At 38.1% G+C, this 24,748-nt stretch overlaps 1 long non-coding RNA gene across 2 annotated transcripts in view; it reads left to right on the top strand.

Annotated features, from left to right (window-relative positions):
* The window catches only part of LOC110484355 (uncharacterized), a 158,307-nt gene that overhangs the window by 78,821 nt on the left and 54,738 nt on the right, over positions 1 to 24,748 (top strand). Inside the window, exons 7-9 of one of the 2 annotated variants that reach the window (XR_014955223.1) lie at positions 11,509 to 11,571; positions 15,659 to 15,794; positions 16,188 to 17,485. This is a non-coding gene — a long non-coding RNA (uncharacterized LOC110484355). Of the gene's footprint in view, positions 1 to 11,508; positions 11,572 to 15,658; positions 15,795 to 16,187; positions 17,486 to 24,748 lie in introns of those variants that run through there. The other variant, XR_014955222.1, reaches the window with a different exon arrangement.

Below are 24,748 nucleotides of genomic sequence, written 5' to 3' on the forward strand. Positions count from 1 at the left end.
CTCTCCAGCTGACAACAAAATCTTTCTCAGTATAATTGGAGATTTTCTCTGATATGTTGAACTTTGACAAGACTATAACTGAATAATACTGGTGACATTTCATTCTTCATCTACTAAAAGAAACAGAAGAGAAAGAGGGCCAAGTAATTATTTTATCTTGTGTATTGAAACAATACATATTTTTATACGAGAAGCTCTCTCCTGTGACTTTCTGCTTTGTATTATCAGAAGCATTGAATCATTTCCCTGGCTTTTCCTCTGCAGAGCATTCTTGTTTTCTTGTTTAGACCATTCTCAGAACAGTATCTCATACTGGAGATTCATCCTGGCTGGTATTAGTCCAGTTTTAATGCTGTGTGTCAAGGCAAGTGTCCTGGCTTGTATGATATAAACCCTTGAGCATGTCCTTGGCAGAGCAGGTATTTCAAGAAACCAAAACCCCCTCACGTTGCAAAGTTCTGTTTAGTTAATGGCAATCCTCTCTTTGCTTCCTCTTCTGAACCTTCACCAGACACCAAACATAAATAAAGCTCTTAACTGAAGTTTATAATGTGGTGGTGGCCAAAGATAAGAGAGGCAGCTTTGAGTCCATCCCGCATGTGCCTGGTTATCTGAATCCAATGTGGAATGCATGCCGAAATGAAGAGATTTCACAAAACTTATGTTACTTGTCCCACAAAAGGATGGGAAAAAAAATCCCTGAGTTTTTTTCTTCATCTGATTTAATGGGATAGTATAATGATTATTTATTTGGTATTTCTAATACTGTACTTTCCCTAAGAAATTGCATGCCTAGACATTTCCACTGGTGTTTTATTTTTCAAATCACCCCTACTCCAATGGATAAAAACCTGCCCCCTATTGAAGTTACTATCATAACTTTAAGTGGTTTGATTCCAAATGTTATGGGGGAAAACCTTTTTCCAACCTAAAATTTGATTTTGTAAAATGGCTGAAGTCTTCATTTTAATGTCCGGAATAAACAGTCTTCACATACTTCAGGCCACAGTAATTCTTCCAGAAAACAAAAGTAAATGTACAACAGGGCATGTTATACTGTAATTGTTTACAGTCATTAAAGAACATAAAATCAAAACTGAACTTCACCTTTTAAAGGAGGCTCACTGAACTAAAGCTAATGCTGGAAAGTAATCACATAGACAGGACAGTGTTAATGTGTTCTGTGTAGGCAATACCGTACATCTATCTGTCTGGATATATGATCATGAGCTGGAGATTGTTTATTGTCAGAGGCTGAGTGGCTAATAAATGCTGGCAATGGCTTGGATTCACTGGAATGCTGCACAGCTGCAGCATTAGTCAGACTTTCCCTTTTCTGAATTCTGTAATCCCTTCAATATTGCATTAAATATGTTTTCAATATTTATCTGGATAAAAATGTGCTGAATATTGCAACTGTTTAATTCTGATGTTTGTCACGTAGAAAATCTGTGTTAGGCAGAAGGTAACAAGCTTTTTATTGCTAAAACCTAATGCAGCTGCTTCTTGTGTCCTTTGCTCACTCAGAGCCTTGTGCTTGGGCTATTTATGGTTCTTGGTAAACCTTTGCAATCCCTTGGAGGTGGAAGCATGTCAGAATTCCTGAAGCCAAATTCAGACTTTAGTGCTTGGCTGAACTCACTGAACTGACCCGTCACCCTACACAAGAATCAAGAGTTCCTATAGATTTCAGTGTCAGTAGAATTTAGCAGATGGATTTTGGATTTGTTGTAACTTATAGACCAAACACTTGATGAGCCAGGAGTCTGAATGGTTTATTAATGTGTCATTATTATTTTATTAGTTTTCCTAAATGATTAGCCAGTCTATTGTTAGCTGATCTATTGTCTTTCTTCCAATGTTTTTTTTGAAACAGTTTTTATCTATGAACCAGATTATTTGGATAACAGTGATTGCAAATAATGATGTGGGAGCAGGGAAATATGCTCCCCTTATGTTGTGGGTTCAGAATTAAGACAGGGAATCCAAACCCATGCAGTTCAAGTTAACCACATGGCCTAATGCAGTCCTGGTGGTGCTGAAGCTCACTGTGTCCATGTGTTTCCACCAGCAATTACTTTCCCAGCTGCTGTTGGAAAAAAAAAAAGGGAAGCTCACCATGCGGAATGGTTTGTAGGCACCAAAGATAACCCATTGCTGCTTGGGATGATTGCTTTAGACATTAGTCTGACCTGGAAGCAAGTCGGCTGAAGGCATTAGGAATAGGGAAGGTCATTTAAAGATCATATACATATTCAAACTATTTTTTGTACTTTTTTTAGGCCAGCTGCATCAGCAATAGCTTGGTCGGACTTAAGCAGAAGGCCTATTGAATGCATTAGCTGTAGGTCAGTGGTTCAGGCAGATTAACAGCAGCAGGAATATGCACTAAGAGTGGGATGAATCCCTGGTGTCTGTCTGGCTGCTCCTGGCCTTCGCCTGGCACTTACAGCCCATGTCAGTCACTTCTTGGCAGTCACAGTGGCACCACCGAGGGAGGGGGTCATGGAGACTAAACCATCCATTCAGCCCAAAGTGCTCCCTTAAGGAAAAGGTGGGAGTATGTTGGGGAGGTTTGAAAGAAAGTTGCTTCTGTTTTATGGAAATGCGGGAAGCTTCAGGGAAAAGAACGGCTAGCACCATTTGGGATGTAGAAAAAGCCCATGTTTTTCTGAATTATTGTAAGCAGACTTTGAAAAAGAATTCTGGTATGTTGAATAATAATCTGCAACATAAACTTGCATTGCTTTGTTGCATTATCTCTCGATGATTAAGGTTTTTCATCTAGTCTCTTGACAGTGACTCATTGGTGAAACATTTTGTGTGATTCAAATAACCAGAAAAATTGAATACTAGTTTCTTTGTTCAAGAAGGAACCCACAAAAAAGACAGACAGGACATAAACTTTGTTATCTGTGTTTGCATTTTGGCTTTCCAGTGTTTTCAAGTACAAAAAGCAGTTTCTCATTGCATGCCACTTTCCAAAATATTGCTATTCAGTGTGTATTACCCACCCAGTCTTTGATTAATGTGTCAATATCTGGTCTTTTTAGACAAGCCAGTAATTTTTTATTTTAGTAATACCTCAAAAAGCAGGTAGAAGCAGGTGAAACCCATTTCATTGCAGGCACTGCATTTTCCTGCAAAGGAGAAGGCTGGTGGCTGTTGATCTGCTCTCGATCACAAAAATGTATAGACATTATATTCAATTCTTGCAGAAATGAAAATCACAGCACAGTCAGTCTAACATTTTTCCTGTCTGGCAGAATAAATTGTATATCAGTGGTTTGGGGGTATTTTATTGTGGTTTTTTTGTTTGTGGGGGTCTTTTTGTGTTGTTTTTTTTTTTTTTTTTTTTTGTGATGTGGTTTGATTTTTTTGTTATGTGGTTTTTGAGATTAGTGCAAAGAAGAACAAGAAGAAATCCAGGGAATGGACACTATTAGGTAAGTATCAGGTGAGCATGGCTACACGTGTTATTAACTTACCCTCATAGCATGAGATGTGTCTGATCAACTGGAAACCTGAGATATTTAATGAATAATTATAATTATAAAAGGAAGACACACATAATCTGAGGAACACACATATTTCTCTCCACCCCTGGCAGGCCCCCTGTGCTGTCGTCACAGTGACAGCTCAGTGAGACAGTTCTACTTCCCTGTCCCCTCTAGTAACGTCACAGACCCAAATCCTCACGGACTCTTTTGCTGCCATGTCACATTTACTTAATTGGTTTTCGACTGTCACACCACAGCTGCTTTTGATATTGGCCAAGCAACTTTTTTCTCACTCAGCAAACATGTTTCACATTATGTTTGCTCCAGATCAACAGGCATTCATTTTTTCTATCAGATGGGACTTTCAGCCCCTAGTCTCAAGTGCTGTAGGCGCCCTTCTCTCAGCTCTTGCTTTCTGGCTGCATAATATTTTTCCAGTCAAACATTGCTTCCGGCCTTTATTCAGAAGCTAAGTGCAAATCACTGTGAGATATTTGAAATGAAATTTAGGTTGTGGCTGAGCATCATAGCTTTCCTTAAGGCATCTTTTCCCTTCCCCATATGAATTTACATGTTAATATTAATCATTATCGTTTGTTTACAGTCAAGGAGACACTGACCTCCACTGGGATTTACAATCCTTGTCTCAAACAGCCCATTTTGTTTGGCAGATTTGCTGGTTTTCCATCTGTGCTGCTAGTGTAGAGCTCTGTCAGCACGTAGCAGGGGCTGGGAGTGGGCTCCCTCTATCCCAGGATGGTCCGTGGACCTGGGAAGGAGCAGTCTGCACTCTCTGCTTCCCCAGGCTGGATGTGAGGTGCCCTGTGGAGGCTCTGCTTAGGCAGACACCCATGGCTTGACCTCAGCTGAGGAGCCCCCCAATTATTTAGTTATGGAAGAATGTTGTGCAAGGATAACATGGAGGAATTGTGTTTCTCAGAAATGCTGTTATTCAAAGATGCGTATCTGCAATGTTTTTGTTGAGTTTGAGGCCACTTTCACAGATACACACAAAGCAGCTGGTCTGCACCTGGTTTACATCTAAAAAACCCTTTGCTCGTGAATAACTACACAACTTAAAATAACATTGCAGGTCTAATCTACTTACACTCATAAAACTTCAGCCTTGCTATAGGTGCCCTGAAATAAGTGATGAAGCAATTTTGTCAAGTTTTAATGCAGAATAATTTTATATTTACATTATTAAAAGCAGAGAATAAGGCCAAGAATGTGTATAGCCAGACATTGTTTGAGTGGTTTGAAAACCCAATTTCATGTTTATTTTTCTGTCTGGAAGGTGGTTGATAATCCTGACAATCACCACACAGTCTGGCTGTTGGGTTTTCAGCAATAGCCGTTCTTATTGCCAATCTGGATGTTCATTAGCTAGATTCAAGCTAAAATTAAGAAAAACTAGAGAATATGTCTAATAGCAGAGTGTTCCATTACAGAAAAATAAAGCCATTAGGGTTAGATACCTCCTCATAGAGCTGTTTTGGTGGTGTCTTATGTTTGGGTGTCTTCTATTTTTCCTGAAAGACAGAAGCAATAAGTTTACAGTCACTCTACGCAGTAATATAGTCCTTCTGCAATTCTATTTGCTGTGACAGCAGTCAGAAATTAAATGCCTTTTTATTGGAGTCCACCTTCTTTATTTAAAATACTGATAGCAATTTTGTTCTTTTTGGTTTTTTGCAAACTCTTCAAAAACATCTCTTCCATCCTGGGTATGAGAAGGAAATGTGGACTTAAGCAGAGGTCTTTAATAGGAAAACTACGTTTTACTTCGGAGAATAACATTGTGTGGCAGGGCTATGGCAACAATAACACCTCTACTGCCAGAAAACACTTAACTTGGGTGGCTCAGATGGCCCCAAATATTTAAGAGCATTTTTCTTATACTGTAAATTCCCTGTGGTACATTATTTTCTACTGAGAGCTAATAACTACCCTGTCTGTAAAGCAACTGGTCTTAAGTTTATTAGCTTGCAAGACAGAAAAATAACAGACACATATCACTGACATTTAACAAAGATATCTTTCATGGGTTTCTGTATTTTTTCATATGCTCCACACGTTTCATTTTAGTTAAGAAAACACATTTTGAACCACATTCTGAGTAGCTTCTTACGAAGCAAAGCATGTTTTCCAAAGAGTTCTTAATGCTTCACCAAATACTGGGTCCTTTTTCAGAAAGTCCTGAGGGTTTTGCAAAAGAAATAACATGTCAGCTTGCCCTGGGAAAGCTGTTTCACCCTTGCCACAGCGGCCATACTCTTCCTTGGCATCATGGGGGGACATCACCTGTTCCTTCACTGAAGTGGAAATGGTTGAACAAAAAACTTTTGCCTGAAAGTGACTTCTCCAGACAGCATAAATCCCCATCCATGCTTCTTTAAATGCATCTTCTTGTGATAACAGCAAGTTACACCTGAACTTGCCCAGGTCACAGTAAAGTGCAGGTACCATGATAAAAAACAACAAAAAAGCATGGCATGTTTGGCAAAATTGTTTCTATTTTAAACTGGCCTCTGTAACTTTTTGGAATGTGTATTTCAGCATGCAAAGATTCAAGAAATTGCTCCTCTCCAGTAAGTCAACTTTTGGGTTGAGCCATGTGGAACTTCAAAAGCTGAAGCTGAATGTTGAGAAAGTCCCCCTTGAGGGCCTGGCACTCTACTGAAGTCATGGCACATGTTTTATTAGCTTGAATGCAAATGGGAACGAGCCTAGGATTATTCTTTTTTTAAAGTCCATGCAGAATTCCAAATACCAGTTGCCCTGGCAAATAATAAGAAAAATTCAAAGGAGAACAATAGTTGTACATCCTGGAATGTCAAGATTAAAAGCATGGACTGCAGTCCCAAGCTCTCAGTAAGATGAAAAGCAGAGGGTCTAATTTTCTTTGTATGTGACCCAGACACCCACAAGGTTGCCCAAAAGCCTGATTGGGTGGTACCTTGGAGGACAAGGAACTAGGATAAAAAAATCCAGAAATTATCCAAGCTTCACACTAAAGGGAAGCTCTGACATGTCAAAATGTTAAGTTTATTTTTCTGGATGAGTGGCTGTTGCTAATTTGTAGAGGATTATTTGGCTGCCATACTTGTGGAAAAAAGCATAGAACATTGAGAAATGCTTAGAAAATGTGGATGGTACAACCTTGGGTTTTATTTGGAGAGTTTCCCAGGCATTCCAGAAATGAAAGCTTTTATATCTTGAATTTTAAATGAGATGGCTTTTAATGAGCTATTTCAAAGTGCCACATCTAGAATTTAGCATTCTGGGTGTTTAAAAAAATTTGCTTGTCCCTTACAATCTGCCACTAGACCAAAGTTTCCAAACAGCAAAAAAGATTTCCTAAGATGTGAATATTCATGCAGGATTGCACATAGAATTAACCCACTGAAGGTATTCCAGGCAGCGTTATAGAATATATCTGACATTCCACATTCTGTAATTGCTGCTGGATAACACAGAACATCCAGTATTTCCCTGGTTTTGGGTTATTTTATCACTAGACCAATTTCAGTATGTCTTGCATCACTTTAGAGTGTCTTGCATTGTAGATTCTCTTTTATCTTAAAACCATCAAGGACTGTGGTGATGCAAGCTATTGTAATGAATAAACACTGTTGCTATTTATAATATTTTATCTCTGAATGTGACCCTTAAATTAAGAATTACTTATTCTGAATAGCTACTCCAAGGTATTCAGAGTAATTACTGTCTGAGTGAACCCAAGGACAAACATGGACATCTTTATAAATTTCATATAAGGGCATGTTGGATGTTGGAAGCCTTTGCATTGTTTCTCCACAGAGAAAAAATAATAGCAACAAAACATTGGTGCCTGCAAAAGAGGGTGGAGGTGTGTTGCCAGGTTCATGTGTATCTTGTCCCCATCCACTTTGCAGCAGTTACTTCAATCAGTGGAGGGTTTCTTTTCCTAGCACTGCAGACTCATTTCCATCCAGCTCCTGACTCTGTGGCAGACAATGACAGAAGAAAAAGGCTATTTGGGTATATAATGTAGAAAGCTTCTGCCCTTCTTTCTTTCCAGTTAAAGAATTTCTCTTTTTTGTGGTTTTTCATGGGCTTTCAACAATAATTTTGAAGGTCTATTGATTTAAAATTAAATGTAACTGGTACTTTTTCCAGAGTGCTTTTAGTTTATGGTGCCAAGTTTCTTCTGCTCTATGTAGGCACTAAATGAACTCAGAAAATTTTGCGTCCTTTGGCCCAATCAGGCACCGGTAAGATCAACACAGCTGGGAAGGAGAAGGTGTCAAAAATAGATTAAAAGTCTGGAGGGCTTGTTCTTTAGTATTGAGAGTTGATCTGCCCTTCCATCTCTTTGTGCACTTGTGTGGTTGACTGGAGAAAATTTCCAGATCGTGGAGGTAAACTTGGGGCTTGCAGTCAGCCCCGAGTCTGTCTGCACGTCCTGCTCGCACGTGATTAATGTGTGCTCTATTAACTGTGGGTAAACAGGCCTGTATGTGTGGTTCACCAAATAGCTCTGCTTTAACCAGTACACATCCTAGGCCAATAAAAAAATAACTTAATACTGCCACCAAGCACAGCGGTTTCCTGTAAAAGCTAGAGAATGCAGCTCGTAATCTGAAACTGTTGTGCAAATGCAGACATGTATTTGTTGAAAGGTTTTCCCATACCATCTAAGGGGAAGAAAAATGCATTTTTTTTTTTGATGTTTCCCTGTTTGTTTTGAAAATAATGTCAAAATTCTGAACTTTAAAGAAAATACAATTCAGAGTTCATAAATCTATTTCTTCTTTCATTTTTTTTTATTTGCTTCATTTATCCCTTTTCAAATGTAAATTGATCTTTGATAAAATTCCAGTTATGCAACATAAGGAATATTGGCTTGAGTTTCAAAATTCTGAAGTTTTAAATATTTATTCAGATGAGTCTCTTTAGCAGAACATATTTTTAATTAACTTCTTGAAATGCTAAAATATGGCAAAACCTACCTGTTGAAGTTCAGCAATCTACTTCTAATCCTTTCTCACTCTCTGAGAAATTAAAGAGACATTTAAAAGACATTTAAACAGATATATTTATGCCATTCCTGGCCTCTGAGATGGGCCAAAATTCATACAGTGCTCAGTGAGTAATCTATATGGAAAAAAAATTAGAAAAATTTATATATTTGAGAAAGGCAGAGAAGAGACCTAAAAATTTTAGCACTTAACAGTCTTTTGGTGTCATTAAGAAGTAAGAGTTTACACATAAAACCTTCCTGTGAGGAATCTATTTTCAACTTTTAGCAGGACAAAGAAAAATGGTGCGGGCTACAGTAAAGTAATATTTACTTTACAGTCTGTATTTGATGGCATTTAAAACATATTTGACTGCTTCTAAAGGAGCAGTCTGAGTTCCCTTAGTTTTGTCATTAGAGGAAAATAATTGTTTCCTGAAATTGGAAAAGCTTCAATATGCAAAGACTCCTGTCTTGACTCTACTTGCAGTAAAAAGATTTATAGAAATACGTGTCATAACAATTTTCCCGCAGAATTGTCCCATAAATGGCATTATCACTAGGAACTGCAATTTGCACATTATATTAGCCTAAAACAATTTGGGACATTAATTTTCCCTCACTATTTCAGTCTGTAAATGGAGTGACACCATGAATGGCAGAGTCTATAAATGACTACTAATTATGTGACCAGACTGAGTCAAAAGAGATGAGTTCTCATTTTACTTTAATTGATAACTTCACTTCTTGGCCAACAGGACCAAATAATTCATGATGACAGCAATAATTAATATTTGGGAAATACACATTTTAAATGATACTTCCAGGGTTTATGCATGTGATACAAATTTACAGTGTAATAAATTATTTCTAGGAGAAATTATTTCTTTAGGTTTTTGTTCTATTTTTATTTCACAGATTTCAGGAACAGCAAAAATAAGTGCATTACAGGAAAAATGCTGCTGACAATGGGATAAATAACTTATGAATAAACTCTTTAGTCTCCAGTTAAATTGGACTGGGTTTGAATTTAATGATACCTGTAATGGAATATTATGATATATTTAAACTGAAAATGGAATAAACACATCATAACCCATATTTAAGCTGAAAAGTCATCTATAAATGTTACTCAATGCAGTTCAGTTTGTCACTGATGTAAAAGTCATGTTGCTAATTTGAAAAGAAGAAAAAACAGCACATTTTTGGGTTTAATATGGTTTCAGGAACTGCAGGCTTCTTTATGATTTGGGTTTTTTTTCTAATAAAAAACTAGAAGTATGAAATAGGATAAAATTTTTCCATATAAAAGACTTCATTTAGAGGTATTGTGCAGGCTGTACCAAGATGAACTTATAACTGACCTTTTTCTGATGATCAAGAAGATGCAATATTTGAAAAGTTTAACATGGAAACAGAAGATGAACAAAACAAACATAACAGATCTCTCAACATCTATGTTCCTTGCCTCCTGCTTCACCAGTTCTGTATGTTCTCATTTAGGTGGGCTTCATCCCAGGAAAAAAATCTGTCTCACCAGGGATTTCAAGACTAAGATGCTTATGAGTGCTCTCATCAGATGTACGTGCAGGCAACACAAAATAACTGAGAGAAGAACAATAACTTTCAAAAACTAATAGCAATTTTTATTCCAGTAATAAAGTCACTTATTTTTAGGAGCCATTTAATACAGATATTTACAGTATAAAGATATAATAAATTGCAATGAATTAGTGGTAAAAACTGTTTATATTTTTTCTCAAGGAAAGGGTTCTCACAGTAAATAGAGATAAATATGAGTATGCAAAGATATTTTGGAGGAATTGTAAGCTGGATAAAGTCTGTACCAGTGAAATTAGACTCTTCTTCCTGCCTAGGAATAATAGAGCAAATCTCTTGAGGCTTTGTTTGAACAAATTAATCTCATGTAATGCCTCTGAAAGTGAAATCTCATGAAGTATAGGAAAAACACCATAGACACCACTGAGCTCTTCAGTCCCTTCACTGTTAGTCCTTTCCTGATTTACTGCTGGACTAAACTCATTAACTACTGGCTCTGTAATAGTCCCCAGACCAAGTTTTACAACTTCCATTTCAGCTTCTGTTCTTCAGCTCAGCATTTGACCCACTGTCCTTGTTAAACCCTTACAGGAGAGCTGGCTTAATTTCAGGGGGAATACTGGGGCTTTTGATCCAGGGGAGATGGGGTGAGTTTTGCAGTATTTTATGAGCCTTACATCATCCACAAGCATTAAAGCAAAATATTAGAAACAAAAGATACCTGGGAAAACAAGAGTAATACTCTCCTGTCAAAAATCTAATCCATACCTAGCATTTAAATAGCCCAGTTTCTGACATTAGACTGCTCTTATTAAAACACTGTAGCATCACATTCCTTGGCAGTCTGTCTTCCACAAACCAGTTTATTTCACACCTACACTGCCATGCCATTGAAAATTATCTTGATGATATTCTGTAAATTACATCTCAGAATGGCACTTGTAGCTTAGGAAATGGGAACTTAGTGGGAAAATGTTTATGGTATATTTATATGAAAATGGTCTGCAAATTAACTATAAGCAGAATCTTTGGATGTGAGTGACTGATTTATACTCAATTTATTTTTTTTTTTTTTGTAAATGGATACATTACAATTTTCAGCTAACTGAAAATATGTTAATTTGAAAGTTATGTGAAAGTTAGGAGCAGGTTTATCTAACAAGTCCAGTTTTAGCACTGAAATGTAAAAGTTCTTTGCTATTTGTATTTAAAATTTCATTGTTAGTATTGAATAACAGGACTTTGATAATGGATTTGGCTTCTAGTAAATGATTGTAACTTTTGTTACAGAAACCATGAAACAAGATTACTTTGACCTGAATGGTTGTTCAATTGTTGTTTCCTAACCCATTGCTAGGAAATAAAGACATGGTGTTTTATATCATTAAGTTGGCTGCATAACAAAACTCCAAGGTAAAAACTTGTATCTTAAAAATATCTTCACAGATTTTGATCAGAAGTTTCTTCTTTACTGGTGGAGACGTGGTACAGAAAGGATGAATGCAAGGGGTGAGAAAAACACTGTTTTGTTTTATACATTATTATATGTTGCTATTAGCTGCTCATAGGTAGATCTGAGGAATATAGCTGAAAAATTGCCAGAAAGAGTGAGAGCATAAACTTAGGTGTAACAGGTGTGTCTGTCTGCCTAAAGATAATTATTACATTAAATAACATTAAACATTTCTATTTCCATGCAGTAATGGCACAGGCTGACTCCCAGCCCCCCTGCACGTGTACAGGGATGCTTTGTGTTTAAAAAACCCTTTCTTTCCTCTGGGAACAGTCAGGGTTTAATTACAGTTTCATTACAGGATTGCAGGGTTATGTCCTTTCAGTCCTAGTCCTAAGAATTGTGTGCAGATGGTACCAAGAGAACTATTTGACTAGGAATTGTTACTGCTTTATGGAGTTCTTTTTTCCTCACAAATGGATAAAACTGATTCCACAAAATTTACTAAATATTAGATAAGTAGTAAATAAGATGGTAATTTTCAATATTTATACAATACTTCATGATGCCTAAATCTCTTCTATCTAAGGTATTATAATTACTAAGAAAACAATGGGAACATTTATATATAAATAAAAACATTTTTACTAATGTCACCTTGACTATTCAGAAAGAACTTTGAAGCAGAGTTCAGTTTATTAACTTAAACATTTTGAGGACTTTTGTCACAGGTGGTGAGGATAATAATCCATATCTGATTGTGTCATTAGCCTTGTTGTACTTTAGTTTGTGGCTCAACAGATTTAAACTTTTGAGAGCTCAAATTAGGGTTTTCTCTGGAAAAAGTTCTCACTAAAATTACACAACTTGTCTCATTTAGACCTTTGGTTGCTTTGGTAGAGCAAAAAAGTACAAGAAGAAGAGATCACCAAAACTGAAAAATAGCCACCAGTTCTCTCAAAGCTTCTTCTTTTAAGAAGTAGGGTAAAGCTCTGAAAGTGGAAGATCAAATTGTTGTGTTTTTAGGTCTGTCTGCTCACTGGCAGTGTCTTAGGCAACACAGAGTCCTGTAATACTTTCCAAACATCATTTTGTATGTCATCCACCCCACTCTTTCTCAAATAGTTGGTGGGGAAGTGGGTTATACAGTCAATTTATGTGATGATCATTAAGAAACACATCTGTTAAATTATCATATTTTCAAGTAACCAAAGCATGTCTGTCCAAAAATATACAGAGACTGTTTCATACAAAACCTGACCAGGAAAATATTATTCCTAAGTTATGAATTGTAAAATGTAACAATGAGCATTGTGTGTGAGATAAGATCTTGTCCAAGATAGAAAATTTTGTGGATGTAGATATAATTTTTTGCTCCATTTCTATACTGTCTCTTTACCTACCACATCTCTCCTACATATCTCTTAGTGGAATGCATTTATTTTATGTCCTATACTTGGGGGGTTGTTCAACCTCCCCCCCCACCATGATTCCTCAAGAAAGTTACACTCCAAATTAAGCCACCACAGGACATGAAAATAACAAACAAATGGGAGGGTAGGAAATTAAGTACAGGAGGCAAAGTAAATAAAAATATACAACCACAGCTCCAGCTGCTGGAAATTAGCATAGTACTATTGGAGCCTATGCAATTACACTAACTGAGCAATTGCTTCATTATTTTTTACTTATTTTACCCTTTGTTCCCTCCCTTCATTTGAGCTTTGAGTCAACTGAGCTGAATTAACATCAGCTGAGTGTGCACCCTGTTACGGGTCTGTGGGGAGAGGGAAGGGAGCTTCTGAGGAAGCCTTTCAGAGAGAAGAGGCAATGTATACCACGACTGTAGCTGTGCAATACTCTCAGCTTTGGTTTGTGTTTGTCTCCTTTTCACCTTTCCCCTCCCCTGTGCAAGTTCCCTGAGAGGGAAGACTCATTGTTTTGGGTGAGAGGGTGTACCAGGGCTCCACACCTTCAGGGAAGGCAAGCAAGCCATCAAATAAGGTATTAGCAGGGGTGATAGGGTCATAGCCACACTCCATAAAAACACAAAAAATCAAGTGGTTTTCCCTTCCCTGTTTGTTTCTCAACCCTGCCTGCAGTGAGCCTCAGAGCAGGACTCGAATGTGCATCACTGTGCAGGGTGGGTGGTGGCTGGACCAGATCTGAACTGTGCCATCAGGGCATCACCAAGTGGAAAAGGGAGGTGAACCCAGAGGGAATGCATGGTGTGGGGTAACAGCTGTGTGAATTATCACAATAGTGGGGAAATAATGATGGCTGCAAAGCTACAGTTGCAATACATTAAGTTTCTGACTGAGTTAAAATGGGTTTAAGGTAATAGGGAGGAATATTTTTTTTAAAATAATGACTTTTCTAATTTTAACTTGGAAAGCAAAATTTATCCTTTTCATTAGAGCTCCATGAATAAATTGATGACTGTTTTGAAATTAATTTCCAGTACAAATGACATTTCTCATCCAGATTTTATTTCCTGTAGTTGTTACACCGTAAATCTCTCCTGAGTCAGACTGGATCCATTGCTCACTCAATGCTTAAATATATATAGGTTTGTACATCATTGCTCATAAATACATTAAAAGTACATTAATCTGTGAAGTTCTATGAAGCAAGGAGTGTTAACACTAAGTGGATTTGCAGTTGTAATTCATCTGCCTTTTGCATTAAGGCGCAGTCTTTAATTATGTATTCACACATACTCCAGACAGTTTCCTACTTCTTTCTTTTCATTATTCACTGCAGAGTCTTTTCTGTCTTTAAGGCTGGAATTAAATGTGGAATTGTTCATTTACTTTTAGCCTCATTTAGCACATCCATCAATGTATCAACAAAGTACCTGGAGAATATTAAGGCATTTATCTCCTCTTGACATACAGGGCTGCTATTTCCATCTTACAGAGGGAGAACTTTAGGAGAGGAAGGAGAGATGTTTCATGATATCAAGGTGGATTTAACCTGACTAAAAAAAAAAAAATAGAGGGTGAGAAGAAGCTTAGAGGGCAGAGTATCTTAAATTCAGGACTGATCTTCTTTTCCTGGGATGAAACAGGATCTATTTAGAGGTGTGTGTTTTTGAGTAGAAAAAAGCAGCGCAGGCTGGAAAATTTATCTGCAAATGTAATATTGTCACTATACAACACTGTGAGGGATTTGTATGTGAAGAGTTTTTACAAAGCTGTTAACAATGATGTTTGTAAAGCTGCCCTTTCTAAGGCTCAGTCTCAAGGGATGTGGATGTTGCTGGGGTTGGCCGTGAGACCGAGGAGCTCATTGCCCTCCTGCTGATGGACACTAGAAACTGTGGACTTCCCCACTGAGGTCACAGCCCCATGAGCTCAGGGATTTTTTTCAGACCCAAATGAAATTTCACAGTGGAGGGGAAAAACACTTTTGTGACCTGTTGACTCTCTCCATGCCAAAAATTGAAAGGATTACAGCAAACAATGAAGGTGTTGAACTTGAAATAATTTTGGATGATGTAAAGTATAGGACAACCGAGATATTAAGTTGTATTTTAACTACTAAAATACTTTTTCACCAAGTATGTCTTCAGCTATGCATAGTGTAATAGCCTTTATTTGATATCAGATGCCTAATTCAAAATGCATTTTGTTATTGGGACAAAACCAGCAAAATTAAGTATAATATAAAATTCTAGGAAGTAAAATAAGATAATATTCATCACTATATTTTTTTATATGATCTAATTGTCTTTTTCTGACTCTTCATATATTTGATTAGGTAGATAATAAGCAAATATTTATTTTAAGCATCAAATACCTAAATTTGAAAGGAAAGCCTGGATAAGCTGTTGCAGTAAAAAGTGCTACTTGGTGAGATTTCTGCACATATTGAAATATGAATTGCAAACATCCCTCTTTAAACATATTTTCTCAAAGTTTTCTATTCCTAATGGTCTTCTTGTGCTATTCAACCCACCATGTTTCTGTAAAGAGCTTGGTATTGAAAATCATGTCACTGGTAGAGGGTTCAGATTTTTCTTTATTCATTCTCAGTTTGTTAGTATTAGAGTGGAATTATAGTTAGATACTTTTATTGTCTCCATGAAAGTGGAGGGATTTTTAATAAATATTGTTTTCCTGTGATGTATATCTCTTGCAGAGAAAACCACCAACTCTGTTGCACGTGTGATAATTTAATAGAATATACAACAAATAGTAGCTATCATGCCTGATGATTACCAACACAACCTGCCAGCAGCTGAGGAAATAAAAGAGTGCCTTAATTCATTACATAGGTAAGAAAAACATTGAGCTATATCTTACATATGGATCCCATTTACATTATTTTCCCATTCTGTTGAAAATCATTATTATATCTGATGTGTACTAATGAGAAAGAAATGCATAATCTAATTGGAAAGCAGGTGGAGACATGAGTTTTTCACATGTATGGCATAATGTAGAGAGGAAAGCAGTGCAGTGGTAAAAATCATATAATGACAAAATTGTTAAAGTTGGAAAAGGCCTCTAAGGTCATTGAGTCCAACCATAAGTCTAAGGCTTTGGTGAGGAATGGAGTGAGAGAAAGAGAAAAAATATGAGGGAAAAGGCTCAGGAGGGAACTCAGGAAGGGAAAGTGAAAGATGCTATCAGACTGTTGTTGGTATAAGTGTCCCTTTACTTCAAAGCCCTTTTTGAAGCTGGCAGTGATTTTTCACGGGCCAGTGACTGCCATCAACGACAGCCTCGTGCTTCTGCAGAGGATTTTCTTTCGTGTGACCAAACACCCGGTGGGAAACTGGTCCTGGCGAGCCGGGTGTCAGCTACAACAGGGCTCTGATTTCATCCCACGTGGAAATCTGCAGCTTCTACTCCTTGCAGCCAGCCCAAGGCTGCCCTAATTGCCAACATGCTCCGGTAGCTGCGCGCGGCGTGCCAGGAGAGAAACCCTACCTGGGATCTCAGAGAGATAAAGTGCAAGGCAGCAGATGCATGAAGTAAAGCTTCAGGAATTTGAGTAAAACCAGCTGAAAACTAAGAAAAGATGAAATGAGGACTGAAGTGAAATTGTGCCTAAACCTGAAAGGTTGAGAATGCATTTCCCCTCTCTCAAAAGGAGAGGTATGTGGAGGAATACTCAGTGTCCTCCCTCTTATTAGCTCTATTATTTTCCCATCAGAATTACAAGTAAGTGGTAGTCTTCCTGATTCAGCCTTGGGAATTGGGAGAGTTAAACTTTGGTTCTTTGTGCAGAGTTATTTTAAAATCCCTCGAGGAATAAGCAGCGAATCTGATGATCAGGATTCATTGGGCAGCTGCAGAAAAGCACACTGCAGGTTTGCTGGGCCTGGTATCCCCAGCACACATAAAATGCAGATCTCATTTTACTTTTGGATCAGCAGTGTGGGTACCCGGTGCATCAATCTGCAGGATCCAATCCTGCCCATTGACTTGTATCGCCTGGAAAAGAAATATTCCGTAAAAGTCGATATTAGTTTTCATGTGAGACTAAGAGTTCCTTAATTCCCTGATGTCGGACGGGTTGGACCGTGTCCTGAGACTTATGATTTCTTTTATAGCCCTAGCCAAATTTGTTTTTTTCTTGTTCATTATGAAGGTGACTCTTGGTGTATTTTAACTCTCCAGTCTTCTCTGGAATGCTCTTAAATTCTTAGTTTTGATGTTATCTGGCTACAAATAAAGACTGTTTGTGCACTGCTTTAAGAAGTGTTTACTTTTGTCTGTTAAGCTACATATGGGCAGTCTAATAAAGTTTTGTCTCCAAAACAGTTTGATTTGGGAAAAAAAAAAAAAAAAGTAGTTATTGGGTTTTGGTTGATTTTGCTCTTTTACGATCTGTAGGAAAATAGCTAAGAAAAAAGTTATGGAAGCACATAGGGGAGTTGCTTAGGAAATTATATACTATGAGATGTATTTTTAATGTATCAACCTCCAAAACACAATAAAAACCCCAGATTTATTGGTAGGTGTTGATATTTTCATCTCTAATTCCAGTTTATTCCTTTGCTTGTTTCCTCCTGGGGCTCATGGTGGCCCAGAACACCATTTGGGAACCTTGTAGCTTCCATGGGAAGGAATTAGAAGACCAGAAGTTTGATTACCTCACTCCAGCTTATTGGGGAAAATTTAGTTAAAATTTTTGTATTTCATCTCAGAGCAGTATGGAAAGAAAATCAGCTTTCCTTACCTTTACTGCCAGCATAGTGGAACATGGCAGTTATGTAGGGTTAACATAGTAGTTATGTAGGAAAGGGACATGGCCTTTGTACATAAAATAAAGTTCAAATTATTGAAATCATGCTTCTTCTTGCAAAAAAAAAAGGGAATGTATTGTTGAATAGCTCTCATATATGTTAAAGAATTAAACCCCTCATAATTGTCCTCAAGAACGTTAAGCTAGAGCATTATTTTTATAATTAAGTGGCAAAAATCCACTTTTAATATAATTTTTTATTAACTTTTTTAAACTTAAAGCTTAGAGAGTCCTCAGGGTACTTGCCTAGGTCACAGGTTAATGCAAATGATAAATGTGCATTACTTTTAAAGCATAAAATTAAAACTATTTTTCATATAATGACGAAGAAGTATGGCTTTTTCCAATTGATACAGCTGGAGAGATAAATTATAGAAAAGAAAAAATTAGCATGCTTCCTAATATCTTACCTGTATTGTGTTCTAAATTCCCTTAAATGCTCAGTTGCCAGAGATAGCTTTGTAACACAGGCAGCTTTGGTATTCACTAATGATTGTAATCATCATCACTTTAATGAGAGAGCTGCAGAATGAGGTGAGTCCTGAGGGAAATTTTCTGTGTGACAGATATCAGGGTTGTTTCCCTGGTGCAGAGGTAGTTGGTATTAAAATATAGCATGTATCTTGAGAAAGGATTCTGCTAGTGTAGCTAGTTGCATAAAACAACAATTTCAGAGCTCTATTTTTTGAATTAATGACACTTGAAAACAGTTCATGCTCCAGAAAATGTTATATAGGGTAAAGTTTGGCTGGTGAGTTCTCCCTTTCTGTCTGATGTAAGCATATTTATCCCATGGATTAATTATTTATGGTCTGGCCTTTCTATAAAACTACTGTTGTAGTTCTATTTACTGGTTTTAAAACACTGTCTATGTGGGTGGGCAAAGTGATACTGAAGTGCTTACCTCCTGTGCCAGCTGGCCACCTAAATGTCTGTCTGTGTGTGTTCAACTTTGCTCAGTTGCCACATGACATGAAGCAGGGCTGTGACCCCGCTGATACTCCTGCTTGTAAATGTAAGCTCAGCCATAAAAATTGCTGTGATTCCATCAACAGTAGGTTCCTCTGTGATGTTTTCTGAGCTCCTCTGTTTGCTGAGAATAGTGGGAATAAAGTTTTTTGCATCTAGAAAAATACAGTGTATCTGGAACAGGACCAAAAATTGCCATGGTAGACCTGAATGTGAAATTTTTTATGTCTTGCTTATAGTCTACCAAAAGGGGCAACACCTATTGTAAAGCCATGTTATTTTTCAAAACCTAATTTCTCAAAAGCCTTCTTTCATGTTTCAAATACTTTGGTTGGAGGTGCACAGAAACGCAGAGTTTTGGGAGTTCCTGTGACAATCTGTGTTAGGCTTCTGCTGAAATTCTGCCAGCCGGGGAGAAAGAGCACTACGGTGTGTCCAAGGGCGTCCTAGCATCGAATGCCAGCACTGTGTTCCAAAGAATTGCTTTCTGCTCGTGTTACATCCTTGTCTCTAGGAATGTTTGGAGGTCACCATCAAGAATTATGGCTTGTCTTCAGCAGGGACATTACTCTCTGCAGAATGCAGCAGATGAAGGACTAGAGGACAGGAAATGGAATGGGCTTTCTGAGGAACTTCCACTGCACACTTGACTTGTTTATATACTCCTTTCTGAGCTCTTGCTGTTGGGCTTTTCATACAACCCTGAACAAATATATTTTATGAACAGTAAAATAATATCAACTAGTGTGGAAGTACAACATTTTGTGACCAGATACCCAAAAGAACTGTGCAGAAAGAGAGAGAACAACACAACTGGCAAGTATTTTCAAGCACTGATATTCAGATGTACTGAAGAAACAGATATGGTGCTAGTAACTCCAATGAAAGGATTTTCAGGAATGTACTTTTGGTATGCCAGGTAACCTAATGCTAACAACTCACAGGAACCCTCAGGATGGTTCCCACAGCAGGGAGAGTGGCAACCTCAGTGGTGTTATCCTTGCTCCCACTGCTTCAGCCTCCTGGAGCAGGTCTCCAACAGAAGCACTGGGAGACCAGCAGAAGGTAGAAACAGGAGGAGATAGAGAAAGCAAGGGATAAAATTAGCAGAAGTACCAGCAGCAAAAGTTCTCTGTGCCTCTGCTGGCACTTGCACAAGTTGAGCCTTCCAAAGGACTTCGTGATACCCGAGTTCACCTGGCAACAAGCCTTCGAAAATTTAACTTAATTTGACTAGAGGCTATAAGAATTGGTTCACAAAAGTATTTCTTCTTTCCCTTTTCCCCTTTTCCTTTGTCCCTACCCTTCCCTTCTCTCCTTCCTTTCAAATCACCACAAGGAAGGATGGTGTGCAGACCTGCCTTGCTGTAAAGTTCACCTTTGACTTAAGCTCCACTTTCTGCTGCAGGGTGTTCCTGATAACCTCGCTGCACACCAGGACCTGGCCTCTTGTGGGAGGAATGGGATTGCAGAACGGCTGCTTTGGAGACACTAAAGTGGTTTACAGAACCTCCTGCTTATCTCTGCTGGTCTTTGGAGTCAATTACACTTAAATGGGCCTGACTGGTTATACCAGCAGCAAAATGTTCCTGACTCCTTGAGTCCAAATAAAACAGACACAGGCATAAGGCATTGTTTTTTTCTCTGAAAATAATGCACAAGTAAAAGGAAGAAGAAAAAGAAGTTGAATAATCTAGAAATGATGTTTCAACTTTGAAGTGTGATGAAGATTGACAAAATAATCTGGAAAGAATTCAGGAAGGATATGCTCAAGTAAAAGTATCATACAGTATTTTAAGACTAACATCAGGGTTCCTTGAGTAAAAAGTAACAGTATTTATCATAGGGAGATTTCACTTTATTTTGGATGTGCATTTGCTTCTCTGGCTTCGCTGTAACACGTAAAAGTCAACTTTTTGTTTCAATCACAAAGGCCATGAGGTGTGACTGGAGGCAACAGCTCATCCCACTGATTTCAGGGGATTGAGTCAAGGTGTTCAGGAATAATTTATGCCACCTGAGGTTGTGCTTGTTTCCAGCTGGTGCCACAAAAAAAGGACGCAAGTCACATGGTACATATACAATTATGATGCTTCTCATAAAACGTAGTTTTTATTTACATCCTTACAGAATTGCTAGTGTTGTAATCAATGGGGTTTTGTTCCTAGAATCAGAAGAGGGCCTTCTATATTGATTTCTAAGGAATCAAGGCTGTACAGTGCATTGCATAACAGATATTCCTATTTATACTTATATACTTTTACATATATTACATGCATACTTTTAAAATGTGGGAAATTGTCTGTGGTGAAAAAATATTTTTGGGGAGGCCACTCTTTCTCCTCTTTCTATGTATGAATCTTCTTATTGCTGTGTAAACATTTCAAGAGCATTAACTGAGGCATCTGTGCACTGATTTCTTTGCACACTTGCATAAAAATTCTACCAAGGCATATAAAAATGTGTACAATATTAGGAAAGAAACAAAATTCCCATCCTGAGGAGGCCCATTACTGTTTCCTTTTCCCAGGAGTAACTGTAGAGAAAACTCCATGTCTTTAAGTAGTAATCAGTGTCTGAGGGTCAAGTAGGAAAGCTTTTCAAGTATATACTCAGGGAGGTTTTCCTCTCTTTTCTGTATCTTCTAGTGTTTGCTTTATTTTGCTCGTGTCTTCCGTTTCTCTTTTTTGGGAAGAAGTCCAGACCCATCCTGCCTAGGCAAGATGACTCCTCATCCCTACTCTACGTCTTCCATCTCTCTTCCCTGCCCTTCCCAGCTCTCCTTGCATCCCAGGACAGGCTGGCACGCTTTAGTGCGCTTTGGTTTCCGTCAGTGCCGTGTCAGATCTGGGCAATCAGCGTGTGACATCCCAGCGGCGCTGGGGGATCGATGGCGGCTGCCTGATGCCGTCCTGATGTGTTTCTCATCTGTCAGTCCCTTCTTCAGACCCTTCTTCGGAGCTCGGGTCCTGATCCCAATTAGTCTCAGCAATCCCAAACACTCGGGGCTGGCTGATGATTGCTGCGGTACTGGAGGCAGGGGCAGTGCTGGGGTTCTGTGGCACCGCTGTGCGTGTCTTTAAACTCCTGTGGGACATTAGACATGGAACAGGGGGTGACTGCAACACAGCCAAACAAGCTAAAGCTCTATCCAGTTCAGTGGGTTTAGAGCCTCCTCCATGACTTTTAAATGCTGTTTGACATTAGGAGATCCTATACCCTTTTGGATCCATAGTTCCTTTCCCTGCCTGAAGTCTGCCTGTGTTCTGTCACTCAAGAGTTTGATGGGAATTAATCACTATTACCTAACTATTGAGAAATGTAAATGCATACAATAGACCCATTTAACTGTATTATTTCCCAGTGTTGTCACTGGGGTGTTATTTCATTTCTGATTTCTGGAACGCAAAGAGGCAACTGCCTATCAGACTGCTGAGGAAACAAAAATATCCTAATTGAACATAGATTTCAGGAAAACTAATACTTTTATTTCTTGACATTATCTCTTCCTCAGTGTTTAGCTTTACTGCACTCTGCTGCTGATCAATGATCAATCTTTTGTGCCTGTTAAAATTAATCTCTCCTGTATGAGGTTTGAAAACACCTTTGAAATGTTTTAAATGTTTTGAGAGAAAAAAGCAGCAAGTAAGCACAAATATATTCAGGCTTTGGAAATTGAAATAAAGTGGAGTTTCGCCATGTGTCCACAAGAATAAAATGGCTCAACTGGAAAGTATTAAAGATGAATATAGCAGAAATGATAATACAAAGAAAGAAAAAATATATTTAGGGTCTTCTTAGATCATTAATGTGGCACTTGGTATGAGCTGAAGGGGGTATGTTCTCAAAGACATTATGGGAAATATATGTCCCACCAGAGATTGCAGAGAATTCGGCATTTCATTCTGGACCTCACAAGTTTTGTAAAACTACAGATTTAATAAACAAACCATTTTATGTCTCTGTAAGGAACTTAGAGAGGATTTGGAAAGTCAAACAGTGAAGACCCTTGCTTTGACTGTGGTGGTAAAAGTAACATCTGACTCAGACATTTTAACAGCAGACTGTTCAGATCATTTTTTTCAGTTATGGTAGGAGACTTGACAGACATAAGCCATCCTACCCCTCTTTTCTGCACTTCTATCTCTCAGCTAAACTAAACATTACATCAAAGCACTCCTACCAAGGACATTCGGATTTAATTTTACCTTTCTCTTTCAGATATCCAGTTCATTACAATAACTTTTGTGGTGTCCTAATTAAAACAATAACACAGAAATAAAAGAAAAACAATCATTCTTTTTGGTGGCATCCCTGGGATGCCACAAAATCATTTTTGTTCTCTAAATCTGAGACAAAAGTCCTGTCAGAAATTCATGCCACAGTCATGTGCATTTACCAGTACTGGCCTTGGACCCTGTGAGGTGTGGCTCTGAGCGGTACCCACAAGTAAATTATCCCAGTGATTTTGGTGTGTGTGCTGCCTCTTCTTGTGAAGAATCTCCAAATCATCAAATAAAAACCGTTTACCCCCAGGATGGGGAGTCAACATGGGGCCACAGAAAAGCCTTTTTCTTTTAAAAACATGGGGTTATATGTCCATGATGACAAAAGCCTGGTGTAAATGCAAATAAAAAGAACCAAGTATCTTCAATGCTGCTTCAGCTAGCGAGGTTCCTTCTCCCATTGCTCTATTTCTTTGCTCCTCTTGGGCATACAGCTCTGCCCAGTGTTAACCCAACACCAGAGACCAGCCAATTCTTCCAGGTTTGCTGATGCCCTTGGTGCCCTTGGTTTGATTGTAAGATTTTTATGATTCCCCAAATGTTACAGGAGCGTTAGCTTCTTGTCATGCTTTCAGTTTAAAATTTTATTAAAGAGTTCAAGTTCACAATTGCAAGGGTTTTGTGAAAGCTCTACTCTACAAGATTTCCTGAGGAAAGCTAAAGGACAAGTCTCAGACAAGGCACTCAAAAAACTAAGCCAAACAAGGAAAAGACAGAAATAGCTTGAAGAGCATTGAAAACTATGCTTTAGTATGAAGAGATAATAAACAATAGCTTTCAGTGTCTTATCATGATGTATTGTCTCTATTTCAACACATGGTCTTTGTAAAGTGGACAAAATTGGTTTTATTAAAACATCAGTGACAAGAAATAATGCATTTCCTCAAATCATCTCTTCCCTTTGTCAGAATTCATTGTGCCTGGCAGGTGTAGCCCATTTACTGCAACAAAAGGTGGAAGGTTTCGTGTTGTGATTGCAGAATCTGGGGAAGAAGCATTCAGCTGGGCACTCTTACTCTGTGAGAGTCTGAGGAAGTTTTCCTTGCAATCTGCTTCCCAGATTTCACATCCACAGCTTTATTTAGCATTATGGTGGCTCATGACCCTGCTTCATGTGGAAAGTATCTACTCCACCACAAAGAGGTAAAGAGTTTCTTTACTGTGGGGTCCCTTGAAGTTCCAACCATGGGTGTATTTGTTTAGTAACTTTTAAACCTTGTGTTTGATCCAGAGATGCAGATGCCTGTGCTGTGTCCATTTTAGTTTGTTAGAGAGACAGGCATATATTCCGAAAAGGTTTCTAATCTTTGATGTAGTTGATGAAATATTTATCTTGGTACCTAAAGTTGTTAATGATATTGTTTTCAAGTTCCAGGGCATAGATTTAGTGAAGCATCAAGAATTTGGTCCAAGAAAATGATTCATGATGGTCCTAAAGTAGTGCAGAAAAGCCAACATAAGAATTAATTTAAACTGGATTCACAAAACCCCACCAACAATCAGCAAGAGATTGTCTACAGGTAAAGAGAATAGTAAGAATATTAAGAGGGTGACACTCTTAATATGATTCCACTCTGGAACTTAGGTTCACTAAACTGGATCCCAAAAATGTCTTCTGATGTTAAACTTCTCTTTAGAACCTCAGCAGCTTATACACTCTTCCTTCTTAAGCCCATGAACTGGGTGATGCTGTGCTTCATGACCAGCAAATTGTATGTGC

This window comes from Lonchura striata, chromosome 4, assembly GCF_050655825.1.
Source record: "Lonchura striata isolate lonStrDom1 chromosome 4, ASM5065582v1, whole genome shotgun sequence".
NCBI classification, from domain to species: domain Eukaryota; kingdom Metazoa; phylum Chordata; class Aves; order Passeriformes; family Estrildidae; genus Lonchura; species Lonchura striata.